The 27,202-nt window shown below is 38.4% G+C and overlaps 1 long non-coding RNA gene across 1 annotated transcript; it reads right to left on the reverse strand.

The window, feature by feature from the left end:
- Positions 1-27,202, reverse strand: LOC132668438 (uncharacterized). The gene is made up of 4 exons (XR_009605576.2): positions 27,052-27,202; positions 8,724-8,830; positions 914-1,136; positions 1-168 (listed from the first exon to the last, which is right to left on the reverse strand). It is a non-coding gene; the product is annotated as an uncharacterized LOC132668438 (long non-coding RNA).

A 27,202-nucleotide genomic window follows, 5' to 3' on the forward strand; every position in this document is an offset into this window, starting at 1 on the left:
AATCCATCAGGGACATCAGGCAGGGGATGTGATAAAAATTCTCATTCCTTGAATCTACTAAAGCGGAAAAAGTACCAGAATGTAGCAAATAAGGGAAGCCGCAATAGTTAATTATCATGACACACAGCTCATCTGTAATTAATCCTTTTCTTCAGCAGGATTCTGCAACTGTAGCATTAAAAAAAAAAACAAAAAACAAAAAAACAAAACAAAACAAAAAAACAGGTCAGATGATGCTTTAATTAAGGCTGTACAGTGTTGCTGCTTCTACAGCAACAAGAACTGTTTTTTGTCTATAGGTGTGTGTGAAGCACTACAAATATTTTCTTAACATCTTTACAGAGTGCTGTTTAAGCATCTTTGCTAGCATTATGTCTGGAGACAGACTGATTACAATTCAAAGGAGCTTTTCTGTTCTTCTCACACCCATCTTAAGAGCCACTAAAACAATCTAAATGTCATGCCAGTGGGAGGAGACACTCTCACCAAGGAGCTAGAAATGAAACACGAGGTGCCATGGCACCTGGGAATGGAACTGTCTTGAAATTTACAGCCCTCTTAACCAGCTACCCAGGCTCAGATCAAGGGCCTGTGGTGTGTGCTCACTTGACAAGATCTGACTGGTAGTGAATCCACTACTATCACCCTGAAACAGTGATCCCCAGCTACAATACTCAGTGGTGGAATGTATTTTGAGAGAAGGTAATACAAAAGGAAAATTTAACAGTCACCCTATTGTGTCTGCAACTCTTTTACAAACTATTACATGAAATACTGGCAATAAGCCTTAGCTGGTCCCATTAAAAAAAAAAAAAAAAAAAAAAAAAAAAAAAAAGGCTTGTCCCATGTTTACGAAAAGATATTGCTATTGCCAAAGCAGTGAGTTGTACTGTAATAGACAGCTAGAACTCACCATTATCTGTGTTCTTTTCTTTGGTGAATGGTCAGCCACATTTCCCAGACTTGTTACAATGAGATGGGGTCATGTGACTTCTTCTCATTAATAAAACCTGAGAAGCAGCAACATGTGTCACCTCCATGTCAAGGCACTTTATAATGATTGTACCTTCTCCATCTTTTCTTCATTCTTCATTAGTCAGCTGATTTCAGATATTCCAATGGAGTATTTCCAAGCCCTAGAAGATGAAAGAAGCTTGTGTAGAAGACCCCCCATCCACTCCACCAACTTGCATTAGACTATGACACGAGCAAGTAAACCTTCATTGTGTAAAGTTACTGCATTAGAAAGTTTATGTTATAGAGCTTCACCTATGCTGGCTGATACATGCACTGCATTATTACATGTCTTTATATTGTTCCCCTAGTTCCTCCTGTAATTAGTAGTATGTATTTGCAAGACACGTGGCTAAATACAGGGAACTGGTGAGATTTTTTGTACCATAGCTTGTGCGAATAGCATTTTTCTCTACACTACAGCAAACTAATTTATAATAGTCTTAAAAATGTTGTTTCCCTTGACCAAGGTAATCAACTTGAACAATCTAATCAAGAAGTGACCAAGATTTGTCATTAAGTAGTCTATTTCTAAATCCTCAAAAAAATACCTAACTCAGCACTGTAGGGGTCAATAAATTTACAAGAAAATTATGCTGCCCCAGCCAGGATTTATGGAGTGGCCAGAAAAAGTCCTCCCTTGTTTGGAGGGCTCCAGAGACAGTCATCATGGGTCTGTTAGGTTACATTGCCTACAGATAGTAGGCGGTCATTCTCCCATTATAAATTACATTATAAACTGCATAAATTATACAATTTATATTGATTTCTACCTGTTTTATTTGTGGGATGATGTATCTATAACCCAGAAAGCATTCAATAAGCAATGGGAATGGATCCTTTGTATATTTCGCTGTGCATAGCCTATAAGCAAATGAATTTACCTATTGTTTGCCCTAAGAATATGATACTGTTTTCCTCAGTGGAGATCCCTATGGTTCTGATGAATAACTCCCTGAGATAATACTTTTGAGGCTCTCAAACAGATTTGGCTGCTTCTGTACACATTCAAAACCTTGTAAACACCAGCTTTCTGGAAAGATAGGAGTGGGGGTAAAGGATGGGAAAGATGAGGAATAGACATTAAAGGTTTGATCTTTTCCATATTATCTCCCAAAAAAAGTAAATTCAAGTTACCCTAGACAAGTCATTTCCATTTTCATACCTTTCTATTGTACATAATGATAATCACCTCAATGCTGTTACTTTCTTCAAAGCCAACTGGAGCTCTGGAACATAGAAGTTTAAGCCAGCCTCTTTCAGCTCTTTGCTTCAGATTTCATAATAATAGAGCCATTCGTAAACCATCAAAGAAGAATAAAGCCAGAAGTAGTCATTTTATGCCTACTTCACCTCTCTAGGCCCCGCACCTGATTCTGGCAGAAGTTGGCAAGGGCCTAAGGCAACTGGCTTCGCCTCTAAAAGTAAATGAAGTTATGTTTCTTAGAAGTATGACTACCACCATTGAGAAATCAAAGCCATTTTACCATTCATCCCATAGCAGGTATGTGACCTGCTTAGTATGCACCGAATAGCAAAAGCCCACTGACTTTGTCTTTTAGCCCTTGAGCCTTCATCTTAATGGACTCTGGAAGAGTAATAGGAGTAGGATTGTAAAAACTAGAAGAGAAAGAGCTGTTATTAGTGTTAAACTGTTTCAGGCCCCAGAAATTGACTTCATTTGACTTTTGAGAATGTATGTAAAGTCACCAATGTTTTGGCAAAACCCAGATACATGCCACATATATGCCATATGGGAAATGTGCCCACAGTACTTAGGCTGTCTGCTGTTTGTAAACAGAAGCTGTGTTACAGCACCTCCTATAGTGTGGGGACTAGCCCATGGTACTCCAGTGCTAGGACAGTGTGATATTGGGAGCTGCTGAAATGGAGACATGGGGGCTGTTAGAAATATTTTCTGGTGCGCCTGGGTGGCTCAGTCGGTTAAGCGGCCGACTTCGGCTCAGGTCATGATCTCACGGTCCGTGAGTTCAAGCCCCGCGTCGGGCTCTGTGCTGACAGCTCAGAGCCTGGAGCCTGTTTCAGATTCTGTGTCTGCCTCTCTCTGACCCTCCCCTGTTCATGCTCTGTCTCTCCCTGTCTCAAAAATAAATAAAACGTTAAAAAAAAGAAAAGAAATATTTTCTCAGTTGTCATCATGACAGAGACCAGCAAAAGAGAACTGGCCCACTTGGGACACAACACCTCTCCCAACTCATCCTCTTATTTCACTCCCCTAATCATCACCTTTAGCAGTATAGGATGGAAAGAAGGAAAGCCAGACAAATGAATGAATGAACAAATAAAAGAAAGAAATCGAGAGCATTTAATTGATTCCACAAGTTATATAGTCTTGAGTTTTTCCCCTTCTTTTCATTAACGATAATAAAGCAAATTCCTAAACTTGGAATTAGTTATGCAAATATTCTGTGCTTTCTTTGTTTAAAAGTTGTTAGCAGCAACTAGGACATCAGAATGTAAGTAGTATCAGGTGTGTATTATTATACCCAGCTGAACAGCTGCAGAACTTACATTTAATTTCATATGTTATGCTTGACCCTTACCTCCCTGCAATAATAGTGGTTCTTGTATAAAGTTTTCATGAGCTTCTCTCTAGGAGCCCTTGCTAATAGTAGTAAAGAATGCATGGGGGCACCTGGGTCGCTCAGTTGGTTAAGTGACCAACTTTAGCTAGGGTCATCATCTCTCAGTTCGTGAGTTCGAGCCCCACGTCAGGATCTGTGCTGACAACTCAAAGCCCGAAGCCTGCTTCAGATTCTGTGTCTCCCTTTCTCTCTACCCCTCTCCCACTCATGCTCTGTCTCTCTCACTCAAAAAATAAACAAATATTTAAAAATATCTTTAAATAAATAAAAAAAAAAGAATGCATGGATAATTTGGAAAACTCAAAAATCTCATTGTAGGCAATGGCTTCTCAAGTTCTTTCATCTAAGAGTGGACCAAGATACCAGATTAAATTTCCTCTGTCCTGTCCATTGTCTGGGGGTACAGAGGATGGAGTAGGGAGGGGGCTTACAATAGGTAAAGTAGTGAAGGAAGAAGAAAAAGCAAGAAATCCAAATGTGGTAGTCTACGTTTTGGATAATTACTCCCTAGAAAATGAAATCACCAATGTCATCCACCAGTCAATAAACATTTTCACTGTAGAATATACTACAGAAAAAAATATTGCACACACCTTGCACACTTAGAGCTAAATATTTGGTTGGAGAAATGTTATATCATGGAAGAAATTATTTCAGAACATGTAACCCTAGTAGCAGTCAAAATTCACAAAGGTGACAGATGGCTGTGGGCCAAAATAGAAAATTTGAGTTAGGCCTTTAAAGGGTAATTTTTACATTAGTGTGGAAAAAATAGTGACTTAGAGTTCTTGCAAGTCTTGCTTTAAGTCATGTGATTACCCAAAGGCACCAAAAGTCTAGAGCCCACAGTAGACATAAAGAAGTATTTCCTCATATCAGAAATGCGTGCTATTTGGGACCACTTTGTTACTACGTTCTAGCACTATTTGGAAAATAAAGTGAATTTTTTGGGAGGATGGCAAAAAGAGATTTATATTATGTCTTCTAAAGTTAGAAGAACAAAAGCAAAGGGCTAAGTCATCATTTCTGCTCACTATGCCAGGTTGAAAGAGAAGGTCCATTGGTTGGATGCCTGCTAAATGAGATGCCACATGCTGAGCACTTTTCAGGAGAGGCCTAGTTTTTTTCCCTCATAGAAAACATCTGAGGTAGTTGTTATACAGGTAGGATTTATCCAGGTCAGAATTCTATTCCCCAACCCTAAACCACTTCTAGAACTCCATGCTGTCTGATCTGGACCACATATGGTCTATCAACATTTGAGCTGCTCAGAAGAACTAAACAGCAGAGTAGATTAACTGAAGGTACAGTTTAGTCCAGCTTTCATTTGACCCAGCTGCAGATATTTGGAAATGTGAATAACATAAGTGAACAATTTGCCTAAAACCATACAATAATAGTCCTATTAACTCCACTAAACAAGGGAATATAAGATTCACTGTCCACACACACATACGTGCGCAGAAATACACAGAGGTGCCGACCCATGCATACACACTCTCTGACACTCCATGCACACACCACCACTGCCATCTTCACCACACAACACACATACAAACACACACAATCCTTTGATTCTCACTCTTCCCACTAAAACAGTCCAGCTCCTGGCACATCACCAAAGCAAAGCTGATTCTTTGGCAGTTCAGGTAGTTTAGTCTGAGTCACTTTAACGGATCTGATCCCTTAAATATTCACTACTTAATTGGCACCACAGATCTCTTAATTCTGTAGATGTGGTACCTACAAAAAAATTATTAGGCTATCCATGGCTATTTTTACAAACACAAGATGATGAAATACAGACAAACATCACAAAGACTACAAAAACCGAGGACACTGGACCCAGGCTGCATGCCCTCCCCTAACTCCCATTCTAGTTGCTGTGTCCTCTCCTGAACATAGTAACCACAAAAATGTGTATTTCTCTGGACCTCTGGCAAGGTGAGATGTGAGTCATCAGGAGCCTTCAGAAAGGCCCATCCTTGTAGGCAAGAGCAGCTATTGAAGGGTTTGGAGGGATTTGATGGGAGAGCCATTTATCAGTAAATTCTTAAGTGCTGATCAGACACGATATGGAGTGACCCTGTACCTCAAACCTCAGGCCAACCTGGAAACACACTGATTAAAAATGTGGAATTGGGATCCTACCCCTCCTCTCTTCTCCAGAACCCCACAAAAGAAAAAAAATACATACATACTTCTGGGTTCTTCAGACTTTTGATCCTTTCACCTCTGGTCTCAAATAAAGATTGTTTTAGAACTTTCTACCTCTGAGTGGTAAATTTTCATTTTCTGCCCTCCTGCGGATTCTATGTGGTAGGGATGGAATTGAGCCAGGGTGGGGGTGGAGGTTGCTGATGCTGAGTGAAAATTAAATGACCCAATGAATTACTCTTTGTTGGTAATTTCTAATGTCTCTGCCAGGTAATATCCATTTCCATAGAAATTTGGATGCCTTATCCAAAATAAATGATGCTAAAGGTTATACTGTAATAGGCCAGCAGGAAAAAACTGCGGCATTTGTAGAGTACTTCAGATCTGACCATATAGATAGCAACATAATGCATATGGATAAGCCAACTTTGGGCTTATGCACATAGAACGCATGGGATGGGGAGAACGTCATTAATCTCTAGGTCAAAAGCTTATTTAAAAAAAATCACTGAGTGTTTAAATGATTCATTTCATTGAATGGTAAGTAAAAGGAAATCAACCTACTTTTTTATGGTCTTTGCTTCTGATTACATCACAGGCTGTAAGTTGCAAGCCCTCTAGACTCTAACTGAGGCTATTCCTGGCATTTGCTCATCTCCTGGGTAATGTGATACAATTTGGGCAGTGGTTGTTTACAACTGGCCCTTTGTGACTAGCTAAAAGAGAGATGATGGACCTAGATCACTAAAATGGGCAATCAGCAGGCTGCAGGTATAAAGCAACACGGCCTCTTTGTTGGTCTGAATGCCCACATTGAAACAGGATGATTTCACCTGGTGCAGCACCTTCCAAAAGATAGCATCTCCACATCCCTGCTCATGCTCAAGTGCCTCTAGATGGGATTAGACTAGAATGTGCCATCACAAAAAGGCATGACCACACAGAATTTACAGATTTAAATAGGCAAAATGTTGTGAGAAGCAACTAAACTGATGTTATGTGATGACAAGCACTGCCCTCCTAGACCTCATACTCTGGTTGAAGAAACACGACTCTCTTACATGAAACAACTAGAAAACAATGCCAGAAAACCCAAAAACAAGCGCTAAACCATGTGGCAAGAGAGTATACAATATTAGAAAAATGTAGGGACAGCCTTGATTAGTAGATCAGATTCGAAGTAAATTCTGATTTTAAAATGGAGAGATCCTCTGGAAAGAGGCAGGAGACTGGCTTGGGCTGGACCAAGTGAGAACAAATAAATAGAGACTCTTTATTTTTATTCATTCCATTTATTCAACAAATAAATGAGGAAACACTACATGCCAGTCAGTCTGCAAGGAGCTGAGCATACTTTATGGAGTATGACAGAAACCTAGGGGAAACAATGAGGGAAATGAGAGAAAGAGGTATGTGACATAAAGAAATAATATATGGAAAACACTCCTTCAGCAGAAGAAATATGTGTGTCCACTCTATGAAAAGAAAATTGCTATTAAAAAGAACATTTGTCCTAGTTGTAAACCAGCACTAGGGACAACAACAAACCAAGGTGGAATGTTCCTCCTTGGCATCTTATATTATTTTTATTCCACAGTTAGTAAATTTTATTCCTACCATTATTTACTAATAATCATGCAGTACTTGAATTCAAATCTTTGATCTAAATTTCGCACATTTCTGAGATAAAAATGTTTTCGACAGAAGAGTTTGAAATGGTAATATATATGTATATATATAATATATTATATTATATTATATTATATTATATTACGCATTTTCTTTATAGTTGTACGGTGTAGTGAAAAAAGTTCATGAATTGGAATCAAAACCCTAGCTTCAAATGCCATGTGTACCACTTATTGGCTATGATCTTAGGCAAATTTCTAATTATTTCTGAACTTGAGCTTCCTTATCTGTAAAAAGATCCAAACAATAGGGTTTTTGTGAGACCCAAATAAGATATTATGGATCTATGTGTCATGTGTCATTATACTAGTAGGAACCTCTATTATTGTCTGTGTAATAAAGAAAGATGTATATTATGCTATATCATGTTTTTTTTTGGGGGGGGGGGTTTGTTTTTGTTTTAGATCTTTCATTGCCCAGCACAATGCCTGGCACTTAGTAGATAATACATATTTGTTGAAAGAAAGAAAGAATAAAAAGATAATGCTTCTGATCATCTTGATAGAACTTGTGCTCTGAATTCTTTTTCTAGGAGTGGTAAAGAATATTACAGCTGGTAGAGCAAGGTTTACTATACATAGCCTTGGAATAGTTTTTGTTTTCCACCTCTCTGCAGCAAGCCAACTGGCCCTTACGGGAATCAAACTCATACCCTTGGCATCTCGGACTACAGTTTGTTCTAACCAAAAAAAGTGAATCAGCCTACACAACAGAGAAAAAGACAACTGTGCCTACTGAGCCCAGTCCTATAGGCAAGGATGTGTGCAGGCTTAAGAGGCCCATTTTCTAAATGATACATGGATCTAAGAGAATGGAAAGGCATGATTTGTGTCCTTTTTAAGGAAAACAGATATAATGAGCTCACACTTTCAGCTTCCACGCATCCAAACAGTGAGTTAGGGGAATCACAGAATCTAGAATCCCTCGTTACCAGACTTTCAGACATATCGTACCCTTCACTTTCCTAGATTTTCACCTCTGTGTAATGCATACAGACATATGGGTAAATCAACAACAACCCTCAAGGAAGCTATAACCACTCAGCATGTACATTTTGCAGCTCCTTCAACTTGCTTCCCATCCTGCCTATCCCCTTGCACAAATCAGGTTTGAATGCCCGAGCTTGTCACCTGGTATACAAAAATGCAGTCTAACACTGTATTTATTAGCAACCCCTTTCCCTTATGTTTAATTTATTGTTACATTTTTTAAATGTACAAACAGTTATACCAGTTTTATACACAAAACCACAGGTACCGTTTTGTAGCTGTCAAAATTCCAGCAGCCTGTGGAGAGAGACAGTTGAATAGATGTCTTATGCTGCCATCTAGTGCTTTTGTTAAGACACAGGCTTGTCCATGTTTCTGGAAATGAGGAAACAAAGGCAGCTCAAGGCACCCAAATTCTGGAACAGCTACTGATACGCATTATTAAACAGATGCATTTATGACACTTGGATCATATTCCCTGGAACCAAGCAACTTAACTTGTTTTCACACAATGGCAGCTTACATCCGTGCTCTTGCCTGGCGAAGCGCTGGCCTTCTACCCTGGAGGCACCTGGTTTAAATCCAAACTGACTGGGCAACAAAATGTCCCTTTGAGCCTCTTTCTACAGCTCCCATCTGGCTGAGGTTCTGTTGGCATGTCTCATCTTCCAGGAGAGATGATTTGATCTGAATGCCTTGTCTATTACTTCAGTTTGGGGAGAAGGTACAAAGGAGTCAGATAGTTTTCTTTTTTTTTTTAATCATTATCTTTAAAATTGACTAAACAACAGCCATTTTCTTTTCAGTGGCCAAAAGTAATGCTTCTGAATTTTCTTTTGCTCCTTAGCTCATAAGATTTGTAGCATTAGTTAGATCCTAGATCTGCTTTCAACTCCCTCCCTTTATCTTTTCCTAGATTTCAAAAGTACCTTTCTTCTCAATCAATCAGCACGTCTCTCTATTGCACACATGCTATGCTAAAAGCACTGTACCAGGCACTGGTTGATGGGTGGATAAATAAAAAGAAAATAACTTTTCCATCTGTGTCTCTGATCACTTCCTGCCTCTGGCCTCTAAGAGACTTTATCTTCCCTCTCTTTCTAGATTATTTCATCCTTTCTTCTCTAATGTCTCTTTTTCTTGCCCAATACAAGCCTCTCTTCTAGTTAAATATGGAGCTTCACTTGATCATTCTGTACTTTCCTGCTACCAGAAAATATCTTTCTGTACTTGTATCTTTCCAAGCTTTGTTTTTTATCTCAGTGAAATGAAAACTTCACTGACCCACTATCCCACTGTTCAAATATGGAACCAATTGCCTGACAAATTAGGGGGCATCCTTCCAACAAGGTGGCGGGAATATCTGTTAGGGATACAGACTGTGAAAGTGATTCCTGAAATAAAGAGGAAGTCACAGTGGATGACCTCTATGTCCCTTCCAACTTTGATTCCATCCTTTTCAAACTGAGTTCTATTATAATCTTCCCTTTTTTTCACCAGCTACTCCCTACTTAATCCTGTCTGTAAACTCACTACTTTCTAAAAAAGGAAATCAGCTTTTCCAGAAGGTCAAATGGTCAAATTCTGCTCCTAGTCTATGAATTCATTGGTTCATCATGGCACCCTGACTGTACCTCTTTCTCGAAGCACTCTCTTCTCTACTTTACTCATTCTGTTTTACAAATACCCCATTGTTTTCAATTTTTCACCTATATCTTCTTCTTTGGGGACTTTATCAAACTTGGGTTTTGTCTATAAATGTTTGTGACTTTACAAATGTATTTACCTATTCCCACTGTATCCTTACACAATGGTGATGATGATGGTAATTGATGACAATTTGCTCACAAGAGTTTAGCTCCCATTTCTTCAAAGACAGTTCCAAAATCCTCCATTTCCACAGTGATTTTACAACCTCTTCCCATGTCCATATCACCACTTACCTTTGCAACAGAATAGTTCTTGGCTGTCCCATCAACACTATGATAAGTAAACTCTGGGCTCTGACTCTTGCCTCCAAGCAGACATGCTTTCCAAGTATGTCCATTGCTATCAATGGCAACAATATGCCCAATTTTCAACTCAATTTAACACCTTAGATTCATTTTGGATTTATCCTTCTTTTATCCCCCATATTTAATCTTTCCCAATCTTGCAAATTCTTTCTTGATTTACTTCACATATACAGCTTCATTTCCATTTATGTAGTCTTTGCAAATGGGTTTAAATCCTCAATGCCTTATACCTAGGTTGTAGAGTAATTTCAAGGAAGCTCTTCTGTCTTCTAATTCCACTCCTGTACCAGATTATCTCACAAAAAAGCTTGGTTAGTCTTTCAACCACTTTGCTATTATGTAACCCACCTGTTAAAAATCCATAATAGTTTCTTATTGCCTCTTAATACCACATCAAATTTCTGTAGCTTCACATACTCAAGGCTCTTTGCCAATTACATCCCACTTTCTCTGAACACATGTTCCCTGAACACATGTCCAACTCCAATTTGTCTCTTGGCATCACTTGTACAGGAATATTTTGCACACAGAAGTCTTCCCCCCGCCCCCCCTCCCCGACCCATTCACTCCTTCCAAAACCTAGGTCTTATTAACCTCTCAAAATACACTTGCCCCTTGATAGCAATCTAAGGTGGATCACACTTGTCTCAGATCTCTCCTCTGAGATCCTTCCTCAAGTGGTCTCACTTTAAGGGAAATATATATGTTCACAAAAAGCTGGACCACAGGCTATGGCCTGAGGATTCATCACCCCCTATAGTTGCTCCCTGCTTTCTGACATAGGTGCGTGATGCTGTTATGCCTCAGCAGGAATGCTGTGTGACATCTGTTTAGTGTAGTTTGTTACTGACACTGGACACTCAGGTTATTTTCAGATTAAAGAGTTTCTTGGAACAGGCTACCCTAGATGAGCAAGGAAGATGAAGTAAGAGGGCATTTCAACAACTTTTGACACTGTGATATGATGCACCCACTTTAACATAATCATCTTGATGTAGCTGTTTTGACACCAAAAATGGCACTTTCAATGTATAAAAATCACTGTTTTCTTTGTTGTGTCATCACTAATTGACATGTGAAACCAACATTTTTGACTCTTACTATACCTTTACCTCTCACCATGATGCATATTTTAAAACACTAAAAGACAGAAGTTAAAATATTATGTCAAAGCCATGATTCCATGTTGAAAATTCCTGTATATGCCAAAGCAGCCAGGTCTCAATGTCAATGACACACCTGGCCTTGAAAGTGAACTGGTGATAGTGGTGTGACAGCTGACAACAGAGCTCTGAGGAGAAGGCACTAGCATATTCATGGGTCTCAAGCTGGTAGGACAAACATCCTAAGAAAACTATAGCCAGTAGGTGTGGTTCCCTATGAAGAAGTCATTAGAAGTAAACTTGTAGGTTACTGGTCCCAGTAGCAGGGAATGTTCTTCAAGAGCATGCAATGGATGGGTAATTGGGCCCCTAAGCAAGAGCTTAAGCTGCCTAATGCTCCCACATCTCTCACAGGCTAACCCTGGAGATAAATGCTTATTACTCCTTTCTTGCAGTGCTAGAAGTAAAGTTGAACCAGAAGAGAGCATGGTTTAGAGGGTCTTAACAGTATGATCTTCAGTTTTATCAAGAGTGTGGTTTATATTTCTTCAAAAGAAAGTTCCTTACAGACAGCTAGTTTCTTTTTCACCTTACAGTATTTCATCATTTCTGAATCTAGTATGGGATTCTGCACCTCACAATTGCTTAGTGTTAACTGTACACATGAGTGATTTAGCCCTGGCAATTCAAAAAAGTTTGCTGTAGTTTAAAGAGATAGATCTCCTTTTTCTCTGACAGAAAAAAATAATAATAATAATGTTTATGGGTAAGGAGGGAACCATGAGTGTCAAAAGTATTGTTTTCTTGTTCATTTATTTACTTGTTTACTGCCTGCCTCCCTGAACCCCACCCTTCACTAGAATGTATGCTCCCTGAGAGCCAGAACATTGCTTATAATCACTGATGTTGTCCCATGCTTTGCATAGTGATTGGCACATAGTAGATACTCAGTAAATATTTATTAAAGAAATAATTACTTTTTTCATTAGGAAAAGAGGGTCCCTTTGGACTAACAGTTCCAAAAAGGAGTTGTTTGGTCTGTTCCAAAACAGCTTTGTGATTAGCTATGTTTTTCTCTGGGCCTTTTTCTGCTCAGAATCCCTGCCAGGGAAGAAATGCTAAAACTCCCATCTTTTAAATATGTAGATCCCTGACATTTGGTTGCTTCATGAATTTTACATTGCATAATGACAAGTGTTTAATTTTATAAACTGCTCCTGTAATAGATCATTTTCAAGAAGAGGCATAATCTGGAAATGCAGTGTAAAGTGCTGTTGCCGAATTAGACAAATGTCTTCCCTCAGCCAGCGATCCTTTCTGTAGTAAATGTTTTCAAGCACTGACGGATTGGAAGCCATGGAAATAGTCTCAACACCCAGCTGGCTGAGTGAGTCAGAAATGAGATGGTCCATGGATCTTTCTCTCTTCCAGGCTGGTGTGTACCAACCCTCAGAATATCTCTGGAATGAAGGAAACACAAACAATTGATTTGTTTCCTGAGGCCCAAATGGTCTTACTAGGCCTGATTTTTAATTCTTTCTTCATTACTATAAAAATGGAAGTCAGAGAAGTAGAGGAAAGAAATAATTATTTCTGGGCTCTAAAAAAGGGAGTTTAGTGCCTTATGGTCTATGTATCAGGCCTCTGGATCAGCTCATGTTGGTTTGAGGTTATGATTGGAAGAGAAGCCACACTCTATGGATAATCCATGCTTCATATCCCACATTTCTGCCATTGTTTGGCCTCAGGAAACTCAATGACTCTCCTTGTGCCTTGATTTTCTTACCCAAAAATACATTAAACAGGGTTCTCTTTTTAACAGATTTCTGATTAAGAAAATTGAGATTAGTCTTCAAAAGTAAGTGGTTGTAAAAACTCTATGTTGAAAGAAATAAGGCAGTTTCATAAATTATATATAAAGACCATTCATTACAAGTATTTCAAGCAAGATCATCCTTATCGTGAAGGTGCTGTATAAATTCAGTGGAAACACGGAAGAGAAAATTTGATTTGTCAAAGGTTAAGAATGCAAATTCATAAGAAATATGGGCCCAATATATCTAATATAAGCCCAATATATCTGATGTGTTTCTTATTTACTTTTATTTATTTTTTATTTTTTTTAATGTTTATTTATTTTTGACAGAGAGAGAGACAGAGCATGAGCGGGGGAAGGGGCAGAGAGAGAGAGAGGGAGACACAGAATCAGAAGCAGGCTCCAGGCTCTGAGCTTTCAGCACAGAGCCCAACACGGGGCTTGAACTCACAAACTGCAAGATCATGACCTGAGCCGAAGTCGGACGCTCAACTGACTGAGACACCCAGGCGCCCCTCTGATATGTTTTTTACAAAGAGTTGCACAACAGATACCATATGGTTTCACTCTTATGTGGATCCTGAGAAACTTAACAGAAACCCATGGGGGAGGGGAAGGAAAAAAAAAGAGGTTAGAGTGGGAGAGAGCCAAAGCATAAGAGACTGTTAAAAACTGAGAACAAACTGAGGGTTGATGGGGGGTGGGAGGGAGGGGAGGGTGGGTGATGGGTATTGAGGAGGGCACCTTCTGGGATGAGCACTGGGTGTTGTATGGAAACCAATTTGACAATAAACTTCATATATTGAAAAAATAAATAAATAAATAAATAAATAAATAAATAAATGGAAAAAATAAAAAATAAAAAGAGTTGCACCAAAAGAGATTACAGTCCGTTACCCATGGTCAATCCTTAGGGAGTTCTGTCAGTCAACAAGGCAGACTCATGTAGCAGACAGAACAGTACAGAAGAATCAGGAGATCTGAGTCTAGATAATGTTCATGGAGTGACTATTGTATCTCAGGCACAGGATAATTTTATAATAATAAAGGCTAAAAAACTTGTCCAAGGCTACACAGCTGGGATTCATATGCAGCAGGCAGATCCTAATGCCACACTCTTAACCATTATGCCATATGGCCTCCTGGTAAAATAATTTCTGGCAAGTCACACTCATTTCCCATACCTAAGCTTAGGTTGAACTACATAATCTCTAAAGTCTTTTCCAGATATAATATAACAGTAGATTGGGCAAGCTATTCTGTTTCTTTGACAGAATATATCAGTATACCTTTATTTTGCAGAAAAAAAATATATATGTATACATGTCCTTCATGCTTTTTGATGCTTTGCTGATTGTGTCAACAGCAAACTCATGCCATCCAGGCTTTACTGACCTTAATTACTTTTAAGCAATCTTTCTCTTGTGTTGTTGATTCCCTGCCCCAATACCCACAGCAGCTGTTCCAGATATTATTTACTCTCTTCCAGTACTCAACCGCACTTACAATCCCCTCCCCCATACCTCTCACCTTTAGAAGATAATCTTCCAAGTTTTCTGAGATCAGTGTTCCTGAAACTACTACTCTTCACTTGAAAATAAATTTTCACTATTCCTTCTCTGCCTATTTAAAGGGAAGAGTATCTGTCTTGTCTTTTCAGAAATACCTTCTCTGCCTGCTCCATCTTATGGAAACTTGATCTATAATTTCTCCTTTCTTTTATGCTTTCCATCTCTTAATCTTCTCCTCATCGGTCTAGGAACATACTCAAGTCAGGGGGCTGGAGCAGACCTGGACATGAACTCACATGGTTGAAAATCTCTTCCATGCCAAACACTGTGTTAGACAACTTGCACGTAATGTTTTATTTAGTCCTCACAGCAACCTCAAAAGGTTGATTTTATCATTGGGATGTCATATGATGGAAAATATAATGCTTAAAAACATTAAGTGACTTGGCCAAGGTCATTTAGAAAACAAATGTGTGCCAGGATTTAAACCAAGTTTGACTCCATCTTGGATATCCTGTCCACTTTATTTCACTTGTTTCTTAAATAAATAACCCTTTCCTGCAACCCTGCTGTTTTAAGCTTTCTTTGTGTCTTTCACTGCCAAACTAGTTAAATATGGCAAGTGTTTATTAAATACTACTTATGTGCAAGTGACCAAGCTCTATGCTTCCTCCAAGGGAAGACAAAGATAAATAGCATTATTTTTATCTGCCAGAAGCTTACAACCTAGTAAGTATGAAATATGTAAACAATAATAAAATGAGGCAGAAAGAAGTGCTAAAGTGATCAGAATTTTCTGAGAATACAAAGAACAATTAACGCTAAGGAAAGATCACAGCAGAGAATTTCATAAAATAATGCTTTTGAGTCCCTCTTGAAGCATTCAAGTCACTTCCACTTGATCTGCAATTATACCTGGGGATGTGTCTTCTCATTCCTCCCTTTCTGTTCTCGCACCTATACAACCACCATAGTGTCAGAATTGTCTTAACTCCAGACTTTCTCATTCCAATCCAGCCTGCAAAAAAATTCTTCTAGCTGGGTTGCCCTTCATTAAGCCCATCTCAGAAATAACCTTTGTGGCTCCCTAGTGCCCAGTGAGGAGGAAAAAATTCATTAACTTGATCCTCAACAAATAGAGGTGCACCCTGTGGAGTTGTTATAAAGATCAAATGTGATAACATATGGGGGGAAGATGTGAAAACCATAGAATATCCTAAAGATAAGCTATTACTAATATTATTATATACCCTACACTTGGGCCAGTGTCTGTTCTCTGAAACCACCCTTGGCCTTATAGCTTATGTCATCCATGTTCCTATATTGCCCTCCCTCCTCATTCTAACTCTAAAATTCTATAATATATATCTCTCAAGTTCTAGCTACAAAAGTTACAGTCCTAGAAAAACATTTCTCAACAGCTTAATGAAAATTTCTTCTGGGAAAACTGAATAGCAACATGCAAGAATGAAACTAGGCCACTTTCTTACACCATACACAAAAATAAATTCAAAAAGGATTAAAGACCTAAATGTGAGAGTTGAAATGACAAAAATCCTAGAAGAGAACACAAGCAGTAACTTCTTTGACATCAGTCACAGCAACTTTTTTCTAGATGTGTCTCCTGAGGCAAGGGTAACAAAAGCAAAAATAAACTATTGGGACTCACATCAAAATAAAAAGTTTCTGCACAGTTAAGAAAACAATCAACAAAACTAAAAGACAACCTACTAAATGAGAGAAGATATTTGTAACTGACATTTCTGATAAAGGATTAGTATCCAAAATATATAAATAATTTATAAAACTCAACACCTAAAATCAAAGAATCCAATTTTAAAAATGGGCAGAAGACATGAAGAGACATTTCTCCAAAGAAGACCTACAGATGGCCAACAGGCACATGAAGTGTTCATCATCACTTACTATCAGGGAAAGGCAAATCAAAACTACATTGAAATATCACCTCACACTTGTCAGAATGGCTAAAATCAACAACACAAGAAACAAAAGGTGTTGGCAAGGATGTGGAGAAAAAGGAACTCTCTTACACTGTTGGTGGGAACACAAACTAGTACAGCCGCTCTGGAAAACAGTATGGAGGTTTCTCAAAAAATTAAAAATAGAACTACCCTATGATCCAGCAATCCAAATACTACTGGGTATTTACCAAAAGAATGCAAAAACACTAAAATGAAGGGGTACATGCACCCCTATGTTAGCTGCAGTAATATTTACAGTAGCCAAATTATGGAACCAGCCCAAGGTTCCATCAATTGACGAATGGATAAGAAGAGGTGATACACACACACACACACACACACACACACACACACACACTACTGGAGTATTAATCAGCCATAAAAAAGAATGAAATCTTGCTATTTGCAATGACATGGATAGAGCTAGAGAGTATTAATGCTAAGTGAAATAAGTCACAGAAAGGCAAATACATATGATTTCACTCATATGTGAAATTTAAGAAACAAAACAAATGAACAAAGAGGAAAAAAGAGAGAGAGAGAAATCAAGAAACAGATTCTTCATTACAGAGAACAAACTGATGGTTACCAGAAGGGAGAGAGTGGAGGGATATGTTAAATAGGTGGTGAAGACCAAGGAATGCACTTTCCCTGATGAGCACTGGGTAATGTATGGAATTGTTGAATCACTATATTATATACCTGAAACTAATATAGCACTATATTTTAACTAACTGAAATTAAAATAAAAATTTTAGAGGCAAAAAAAAATTTTAATAAGTTTTTTTTAATTTAGAAAAAGAAAATTTCCTCCAGCTTCTCTGAACATCCAGAGAGCTTTACTTCCAAATTTTCCAACACATGTGTCACAGCAAGCCAAGTGTTATAGATAGCTTAATATATAGCATAACTTCCCTGTTCAATTGGAAGGCAAAGACCACACTCCATTCACCTTCTAAGGTTCATATAACAGTGCTTTATATTTTTTCAAATATCTGTTGGAAACTTATACAATGGGAGGTTATGTTACTGTGTACTGAAATAATTTTAACAGAATTGAAGGGAGAAATTTTTCATATATTCCTTGCCAGAGTTTAAAGCAGGGCCTAAGGATGCAGAAGATACATACCTATACAAAATAGCATCATTGTGGCGACAATATGGGGAGAAGAAAAAACAAAATTGGTCCAGCTGCAATCCTGTGTCTTCCCTTCCAATTCTTATTTCCCAGTACCAATGAATCACTGGAAAAACTAAATGGCAATCATTAGATTTGACATCTTTCTCCCAGAAATTCAGAATTCAGAAATGGGGGCTATTTTGAAAATCAAAAGGAGTAGCTGAAAATCTCAGCTAAAAGCACACATTTTTATATTACTCTCCCTCAGTTCTCTCTCTCCCTCTGTGCTATTTATCTCAAGTAACTAGGGGAACTGGTTTAAGTGACATCTTGTTATGAGCAGTCAAGTCAAATATGCTGCTAGAAGGTTGGGCCCAAGGAGATCTGGGACCCTGGTCAAAACCAAAGTTCTTATTTGCTATAGTCCGGAGACCTCAGTTTGGTCGGCCTCTCCAATCTGGCTATGACTTAAAAATCAGACAGGAAGCCAAAGGATCTCTGAGGGCTGACTCATGTAAACATAGGACAGTGCCAAAGGCCTCAAGCCAGCCCCAGGTGTTCAGACTGCAGACCTGCACTCACCTCTCACCAACCTCTAGTTGGCATAACATTATCTATGGGCTCTGCCATTACTACTACAACTGACTGCATGGTGTTTGGAGAGCAGAGGACTCCTTTCCCTGCTGTCACTTGGAATTCACACAAGGACTGAAAATTGTGGCTGTTCAGGCTAGGCAGGGAGATCCTCAATTCTAGTCAGACTTTCTAAATTGATCTCAGCTTTTATTACCTTATCATCTTCCTTCAGAAAATTCAAAATGTTTCTCATATGTCCCAATCCCACTTACTCTACTTCCTGGGGAAGCTCTAGGAAATCATTTATATTGATAAAATGTTCTATCTTTTTACCTCCGCTGAAGCTGGTAAGAGAGTCAGGGATGGTGTGCTGTTCTTGCCTTTTTCTGTCCATATTTTTTTCAAGTAAAATTAGATCTCAAAGATGGACAGAATTTCACACCTGGGAACAGAGTCAGTGTTAAAAAAAAAAAAAAAACTTTTATCTAGGCTCCTTTTTGTTTACCTGGCCTGCCTAGCATTTTCCATACAAAAGAAAGAAAGAAAGAAAGAAAGAAAGAAAGAAAGAAAGAAAGAAAGAAAGAAAGAAAGAAAGAAAACAAAAAACAACATTCCCAATCACCTTCTTACCAGAATCCTGGTATAGAGCAGGAATTAGGACATGAGCAGTGCCAAACCATCTTTCCGGGCTCATATTTGTAATTTGGCATCATTATTCCTGTCCTTCCAACAGGGCAACAATTGCATACTTACACTTGCATTGTTGCAAAAGGCTTAACTGTTTGCTAAGCATGCAAGGGAGGAAATGGAATCATTTCACTGAATCTAAGATCAGTGGTCCTAAAACTGATGGACCTGCTAACCACTTGAAATCCCTGCCCTCTAAAATGTCCTGCCCTAGACTGCTGGTCCCCAGATCATTTCTGGGAACCCTGGTGGCAATTGCTTTCCCTAAACCATAAAAGAAGAGTCCCTGGAGACAGTATCATGACCATCCAGCTTTCTCTTACATGGGCAGGCCCGCTACTCACTCTTCCAGCTTTGGGGCTGTTCCAACCTAATGTGGGCATCTAGTGTCAGGCTCTGCCTCCTCCCTCTTGCCTGAGGATTCCCTTCCATATAGAATACTTGACACATAAGCCATAAAGACCAGGCAGTTCTGAGCTTCCTGTGATCTCTTCATTTGGAGGATTTACAGAGTTGGAATTCACTTCAAATATCCTATTTACATTCCTTAAGAATTTTGGAATCCAACATGACAAGAGAAGACTAAAATTCCCACTTGGGCTTAGAGCACCTTTTCCTCTTGGAAATCCGAGTAGAATATCCTGCTACAAAGTCTAAAGCCCCAGGTCTCCAGAGATGAGATTTAGGAATGCCACACAACCTAGCAGCACTGACAGAGGGCATTCTGTCTTGGCTGTATGTGAAATAATCCACACACCCCTGGGGTTCCATAGAATGCTTTTCCTTGCTATTTATTTGCTTGTTTATATCTAGTGCACCCTAATTTTCAGAGGATATGAGATAGGTTAAAAAAAAATACATAGAGTAAATCATGTTAAAATAATCAGAGGAGGGTAAAAAAAAAAAAAAAGAGTAGAAAAATAAAACGAAGAGAAAGATTAGCACAGAGAAATGTAGGCTATAAAGTTTGCACAGCTCCTAGAAGTGGGTTACAAATTTGGCTGTGAGTTTGTGAGCAGCCAAAGAAAAATATGATATGATTGGTAGTGTCTATGATATAAAAATAACACAGTTGCTATAAAGAAGCCAAGCCTTTCCCAGTACTGAGACCAGAGAGAAATGTCTCTTTCAGATCCACATAAAGAGAAGATTGTGTGATGCCATGCACTTTCTAGTAACACTCCTGTGACAAACAAAACAACTTTCAAGTGACCTTTGTCTCCCAACTTCCCTTAATCTAGCAAATGGCACAACAGTAAAGCACAGCTCAATAAAAGCAGCTGTCCAAAATCATTCTTGAATATGAAAATAAATTACTAAATAAAATTCAGAAAAAATAATCTCTTGAGAGAGTAAAATAAAATGCTTAAACTACCCAGGTCTCTCGTGGTTTGAAATGATCCTAAGGGTAAATATTTAAATATCTGGAGAAATAAGCCATCTGGAAATACTTCAGGCCATTCTATGAGATGACTATTTCTTTCAGCTGGGAGTTTGGTACGAATTGGGCAATAGAAATCTTGATATTATGATTTCAGCAAGAATCTGAAAAGCCAATAGTTTCTAATCAATAATAGAGCCATAAGCTTTGGCTATCACCTAAGCAAGAGGAAGGAGCAAGTCACTATATTAAGAAAGACAAAGGAGGAGGAAGAAGAGGAGGCATAAGAGGAGGAGGAGGAGTATTAAAAGGAAGAGAGGACTCTTTCCTAGGATATGTGGTAGACCAGATGGTCAGAAGAAAGTAACCCAAGCAAGAGCAGAGCTGAGACCAAAAAACCATGCATTAGATCTCTATGTCCTTAAATGGTCTCCTTAGATCCAAAATCCCTGATTAATTCCAATTCCAGCCAAGGAGATAATACTTTTCATTTTCTATGGCTATGTTTTAAGAATGACTGTATTTTAATTATAGGCAAGATGATATTTCAGGACATCTAAGGAAAGATATGTATAGCTCTTACATCTATTCAGGGAAATTTCAAAGTATTTTAGGTTCCTCTAGTATAAAAGTATTGAAGGTGCTATGTAAATGTAGGTTATTATTACAATTTAATGACATTCCCCTGAAGCAAAAACTGCTAAAATCCACAAAATGCAGAAAGAAGCATACACACATCTTATCATTTGGGAGCAATTAATTAACAAACACATAAACAATTCACTTAGTCACAGGAAGATAGAGTAATAATATTAAACATGTAGGCCTAGAAATCCAATTCTGGTAGCTATCTTGTCTGTTCCATTGCAGGGGAGAAAATACAGAACTGGACTCCCGTCTCCACCCAGAGACCCTTCCCCCTACATACACACATACACACACACACACACACACACACACACACACACACACCACCCCTAAGAATACAATGCAGACCCTTTAGGGACTGACACGTCCCTCTAGGTCAGCTATGAATAAAGCCCATGTAGAACATGAATTCAATCCTTACAAAAACGTGCTTTGTCTGTGAAACTAGTGAAACAAAATGGTACATGCTGCACACTGGCTACCATCCATCAACCCTACTAACGGTGCAAGAGGAGGGCAGACCGTAAATATAAAATAACACAACAAATTTCAACTTGTGTTTAACTTTGGAATGCAAGAATTTTAGAGCTTAGAATTGTTTTAGCCTAGACACAGCATGTAATTGGGGAAGACAAACTGGAATTAACCAGCCTTAAATGAACCATTTGCCAAAGTTAATCTACATAGCAGATAACTAACCTTGGTAGAAATGGAGAGCTGCCTCTGTTTAAGAAACCATGCAAAGTTATACAAAGACCTGCAATCATATAGGTATAAAAGGCAGTCAGTTACATTCAGCTCCATTTGAGTTTGTCTCTAAACTGTCATGTCTTTCTCCAAATCTAGTTTTCAAATGTGCTCATCACTGGTAACTTTTTCTCCCTCTATTTTGAATGTGTCTCTAATAACTGGAACTGGTTTACTGGTCACCACATTAATCCAAGAATTAGAAACAAAAAGAATGATTCATTTCCTATTCTACCATCTTAAATACAAATTAACAACAACAAAAAAAGATCCTCTAAATCTTCCTTATGGATTTCGATGGTTCAGAAATATGCAGAGCACTTGAAAGCAATAAAAGAAATAACCTAAGAAAATTAAGCAAAATGAATTTGCAATTAGTTTGTAAAATTGCGACAAATGCATTTTGAAAGCAAAGAGTAAAATGTAACTTTGTTCAGTATAATTTGAAATTGCCTTTTGTGCTTAATATAGTTCACTTATAATTAGATGAAGATTTTGTTCTGGTTTGAAACATTCAAAGTTCCATCTTGAGATTGCTATGTACTATGTACACAGAACTTTTCAGCAAGAAAGTCTGCTGCCGCTGCTGCCGCATTTGCTTTGACAGCCTTTATCCTAGTTTTATAGAAATGAAAGAGTGAAAGAACACAGCTGGTTTGAACAATGGAGCATGTTCAACATTAGGCCAAACACTTTAGATATTGCAAAATATTGCAGGCTATATTTATAGCTCTTAGCAGGTTTTTGAAATTCATGCTGATACTGCCTTACTCTTGCTTATTGGACCAAATTGCCATTTAATGATTAAATTATCTTTTGGTTAAAAAAATTGCTTTCAAAGGCAATGACACTTAGACTAACCTCTTGGCAATATCAAAACAGTGATGACTTAAAATGCTTTCCAAAGGAGTTCAAGATGTCTTAAAAATTCAAGATCATTCTGGTTATTGAAAGTGTTTAAAAGACTTTTATGTTGATATGCCTTGTTTTTCCCCTAAAGAAAAGGCATATCCTGCTTCTGATAACCTCCCTCCCAGTCATGAAATTGTGCACTGACTCATATGCCAGCACCTTCCAGAAAACTGCCCAAGGGAAATCAGGGAACAGGCCTTCAGGTAATTGCCTATTGCCTATTTAAACTTTTCTTTTTCTGTGGCAGTTGTTTTTAATAGAATTCTCTTATTTTTTAATAGAATTCTGTGACTTTGGGAAGTACCAGCAGGGGCTCATATTCTTTCACATTAACAACATGGGAAGCAGTAAAAAGAAGTGGGCAGCGGTTATAAGTTTAGTGACCATAAGCTAATCCAGGCAAAGTTTTGGAGGACAATGGGATTTCTACAGGTTTATCGAGGGCATGAAAGCTTCAAGGGCTAGTAGTGCCAATGCCACCCTACCCTTCCAGCCCAGAGTGAATGTCACCTAATTCCCATGGCATCTGTTTGTTTAACACATTGCTATTTATCATCACTGCTATTAATGAGATATTTGAATGTGTATGCTTTGCCTCCTAATCTAACAATGACGATCCTAATACTGACCATTTAATGAATATATACTGTGTGCCAAGCAGTATACTATATATTTTATTCTCTAGACAGTTGTTCAAAGCAAGAACTTTGACCTGTTTCAGTTATCTGTTTCAGATGCATAACAAACCACCCCAAAACTCAGTTACTTGTTATTTCTCACAGTTCTGAGGGTTGGTTGGGCAATTTGTCTGCTGGTCTTGTGGGGGTCACTCAGGTAGGTGCAGTCACTTCACAGCTTGACAGCAAAATGGTCTCATTTACATGTACTGAAATTGGTATTGGCCGTCAGTTTAGGAAGCTCAGTTTCCCTCTACATGGCCCCACTTCTCCAGTGAGCTAGACTGGATTTCTTCACAGCATGGTACTCTGAAGGTTCCAAGACCACAAGAGTAGAAGCTGCATAGTCTATTAAGACCGAGGCTCCAGAACTCACACAACATCACATCTACCATGTGGCCAGTACAGATTCAAGGAGACATAAATAGTTTCTATCTCATAGGAAAAGCAGCAACTTCACTTGCAAAGGCACGTGGCTGACACTGAGAGGTGTGATTCATTGGGAGCCATCATTATAATGATCTACCATATTATCAGACAAATCTTCCCTCTGCAACTTTCCATATGTGCGACTGTGAACAAGCTGTTTAACCTGAGTCTCAGTTTCCTCATCTATAAATGAATTTTCTTGGGGTTTTCATTTTAAAAAGTACATAAAATATTTTGCTTAGTGTCTACTATATAGTAAGCAAATGGTTGTTAAGCGGAAGAAATGTGTGTGTGTGTATGACTTCTAGTCTGAATGCATAGCACCATGAACTATGTATGGATATCTCAATTTTATAGACATGATACCTGAGCCCCAGGTGGGAGAGAGGAGTCTGTCTTGCTGTAGTTAGTTTTTGAAGTCACACAACAAAGTAAATAGTGGAGCCAACACCCAAACAAATGATTTCCTGATTCTGAAACCTGTGTTCTTTCTACCATACTATGTAGGTTCTCATTAGCAGAAGAGAGTCTTTCTCACAATTGCATCTTATCTACCTAGGATAGGGGCTGCCATACTAGCTTCCCAAGAAATAAATGTCAACTGAAGAACCAAGGGAACCTGAAAAACTGATATTGACTTCTAAGTTAAATATTTACATAATATTTTAAATTGATCCCCAAATATTCTAATTGATTTTCCCTAGAATATTAGGGCTTGGTAAAGCCATGCTTCCTACCATAGAGGAGTTGTCAAGCTCCCTCAGAACCAGAGAGGAAGGGCTCCCAGAACCCAGAGGCGTCCATGGAGAACACTTGGTGATTCTGATACTTGCCTACAAATAACAATCATGTGTGAGCGTTTAAAAATCTCTTGCTCAGGGCAGCTGCACCAATTTGCATTCCCACCAACAGTGCAAGAGGGTTCCCGTTTCTCCACATCCTCGCCAGCATCTATAGTCTCCTGATTTGTTCATTTTGGTGCAGCTTCTCTGGAAAGCAGTGTGGAGGTTCCTCAGAAAATTAAAAATAGATCTACCCTATGACCCAGCAATAGCACTGCTAGGAATTTACCCAAGGGATACAGGAGTACTGATGCAGAGGGGCACTTGTACCCCAATGTTTATAGCAGCACTCTCAACAATAGCCAAGTTATGGAAAGAGCCTAAATGTCCATCAACTGATGAATGGATAAAGAAATTGTGGTTTATATACACAATGGAGTACTACGTGGCAATGAGAAAGAATGAAATATGGCCTTTTGTAGCAACGTGGATGGAAATGGAGAGTGTGATGCTAAGTGAAATAAGCCATACAGAGAAAGACAGATACCATATGGTTTCACTCTTATGTGGATCCTGAGAAACTTAACAGAAACCCATGGGGGAGGGGAAGAAAAAAAAAAAAAGAGGTTAGAGTGGGAGAGAGCCAAAGCATAAGAGACTGTTAAAAACTGAGAACAAACTGAGGGTTGATGGGGGGTGGGAGGGAGGGGAGGGTGGGTGATGGGTATTGAGGAGGGCACCTTTTGGGATGAGCACTGGGTGTTGTATGGAAACCAATTTGACAATAAATTTCATATATTAAAAAAAAATAAAAATAAAAAAAAAAATCTCTTGCTCAGGCCAGTTGAATAAGAATCTCTGAGGGGTGGGACCAAGACTTCTAGATGGGTAAACTTCTCTCAGGAGCCAATGAAGCAATGTCATCTAGATCCCTGGAACCTTTGAAACAGCTAGGAGGCCAGCCCAACAAAGACAGATTTAAGTTTTCAGTTTCATTGTCCACCCAAAGATATGAGTTGGAAACAACATGTGGTCTTAGAGTAAGAACCACAGAAAGCTGCCCCACTGAATTTATTTCCAGGAGTCATACAGAGAATCAAATAGGAATGAGGTACCACACCTCATATGTGGTGGTAGGTAGTAGGTGCTAGAGATATGCCAGCTACAGTATGCTAATAAGAGATGTCCCTGATCTTGAAAGAGAAAAGGACCCTCAGGTTGTCTGCTTCCAAAAAAAATACTTGAGTCTCAGACAAAAGGGAAAATTGCCCTGGGTCCTGAGCTCAGGCTGTGGACAGGAAAGGCTTATCAAACATGATACTGACTTCACTGAGTCTTTCAAGGTATATGATGATGCTTTATATCAAGTAAACTGAAGGTTTATATGATCCATTCAAAGAAAAAAACATTTACTGAATCTCATTTTTGCTGTTCTATGAAGACCCATGTTCTTTGCCTTTTTATTTCCCATACATTTGATACATAGAAGATTCTCACTATTATTTTTTGCTGATGCTTTGAGAGACAATTGCTTTCACCCATAGCATTTTGAGTTCTTTCTCCACGATTCTTAACTTACTCTGACTGGATCAAAGTCATTTGAGTACTTGTCTAACTCCCAACCTACTCCCACTCTTCCCATTACCAAATAAAGCATGTCGATGGCAGGGGCTATGTCTTTTTCATCTCATAAGCCTCCAACATAACTGGCAAGGTAACAGGTACACAGGAAGCACTTAGAGAATATTTGCTGTCTGTTTTTTTGCCTATTGAAAGTGTTCATAAAAGTAATTCTTTTGGAAAAAACACCAGAATATAAGTAGAGATTCAGGAGCAGAAGGTGAATAAAACATAAATTTCTCAGATGTACATAGTAGGGTCTTTTGTATACTGAGGTATTTGTTACCAACATGCAACAAGGCAAGTAGCTAAAAAGAGAATTTATTTCTTTGGGAATTCTACTGAACTTTAATAATCAAAATCACAAGTTATGACTGTTTTTGATTTTCCATTTAGGTAAATTTTGTCTCTCTTCCTAATCTGCCATATCTTCAGGAGCCAGAATATTCCTCATGATACATATTTATATTTGACATGTAGAATATATTAAACAGTATTTGATTAAGGAAGGAGACACATGTGACAGTCTAGAAAACCTTGTTTCTCTTATTTTGCATGAATAAATTACAACAATATCAGAATGTTGATACCTTAGGACAGGGTTCTAGACTTCAACAGTCTGTTGAAGACTCAAAGGAGGAAGACTGGAAACATGCATATTCATGGATCTTCAGCTCTATTGAAAAAAAGAATTAATAGTAGTTTTTAAACCTAAATTAGTCCACATTTATTCATTCTAAA

This window comes from Panthera onca, chromosome B3 (genome assembly GCF_046562875.1).
Source record: "Panthera onca isolate mPanOnc1 chromosome B3, mPanOnc1 haplotype 2, whole genome shotgun sequence".
Lineage (NCBI taxonomy): Eukaryota > Metazoa > Chordata > Mammalia > Carnivora > Felidae > Panthera > Panthera onca.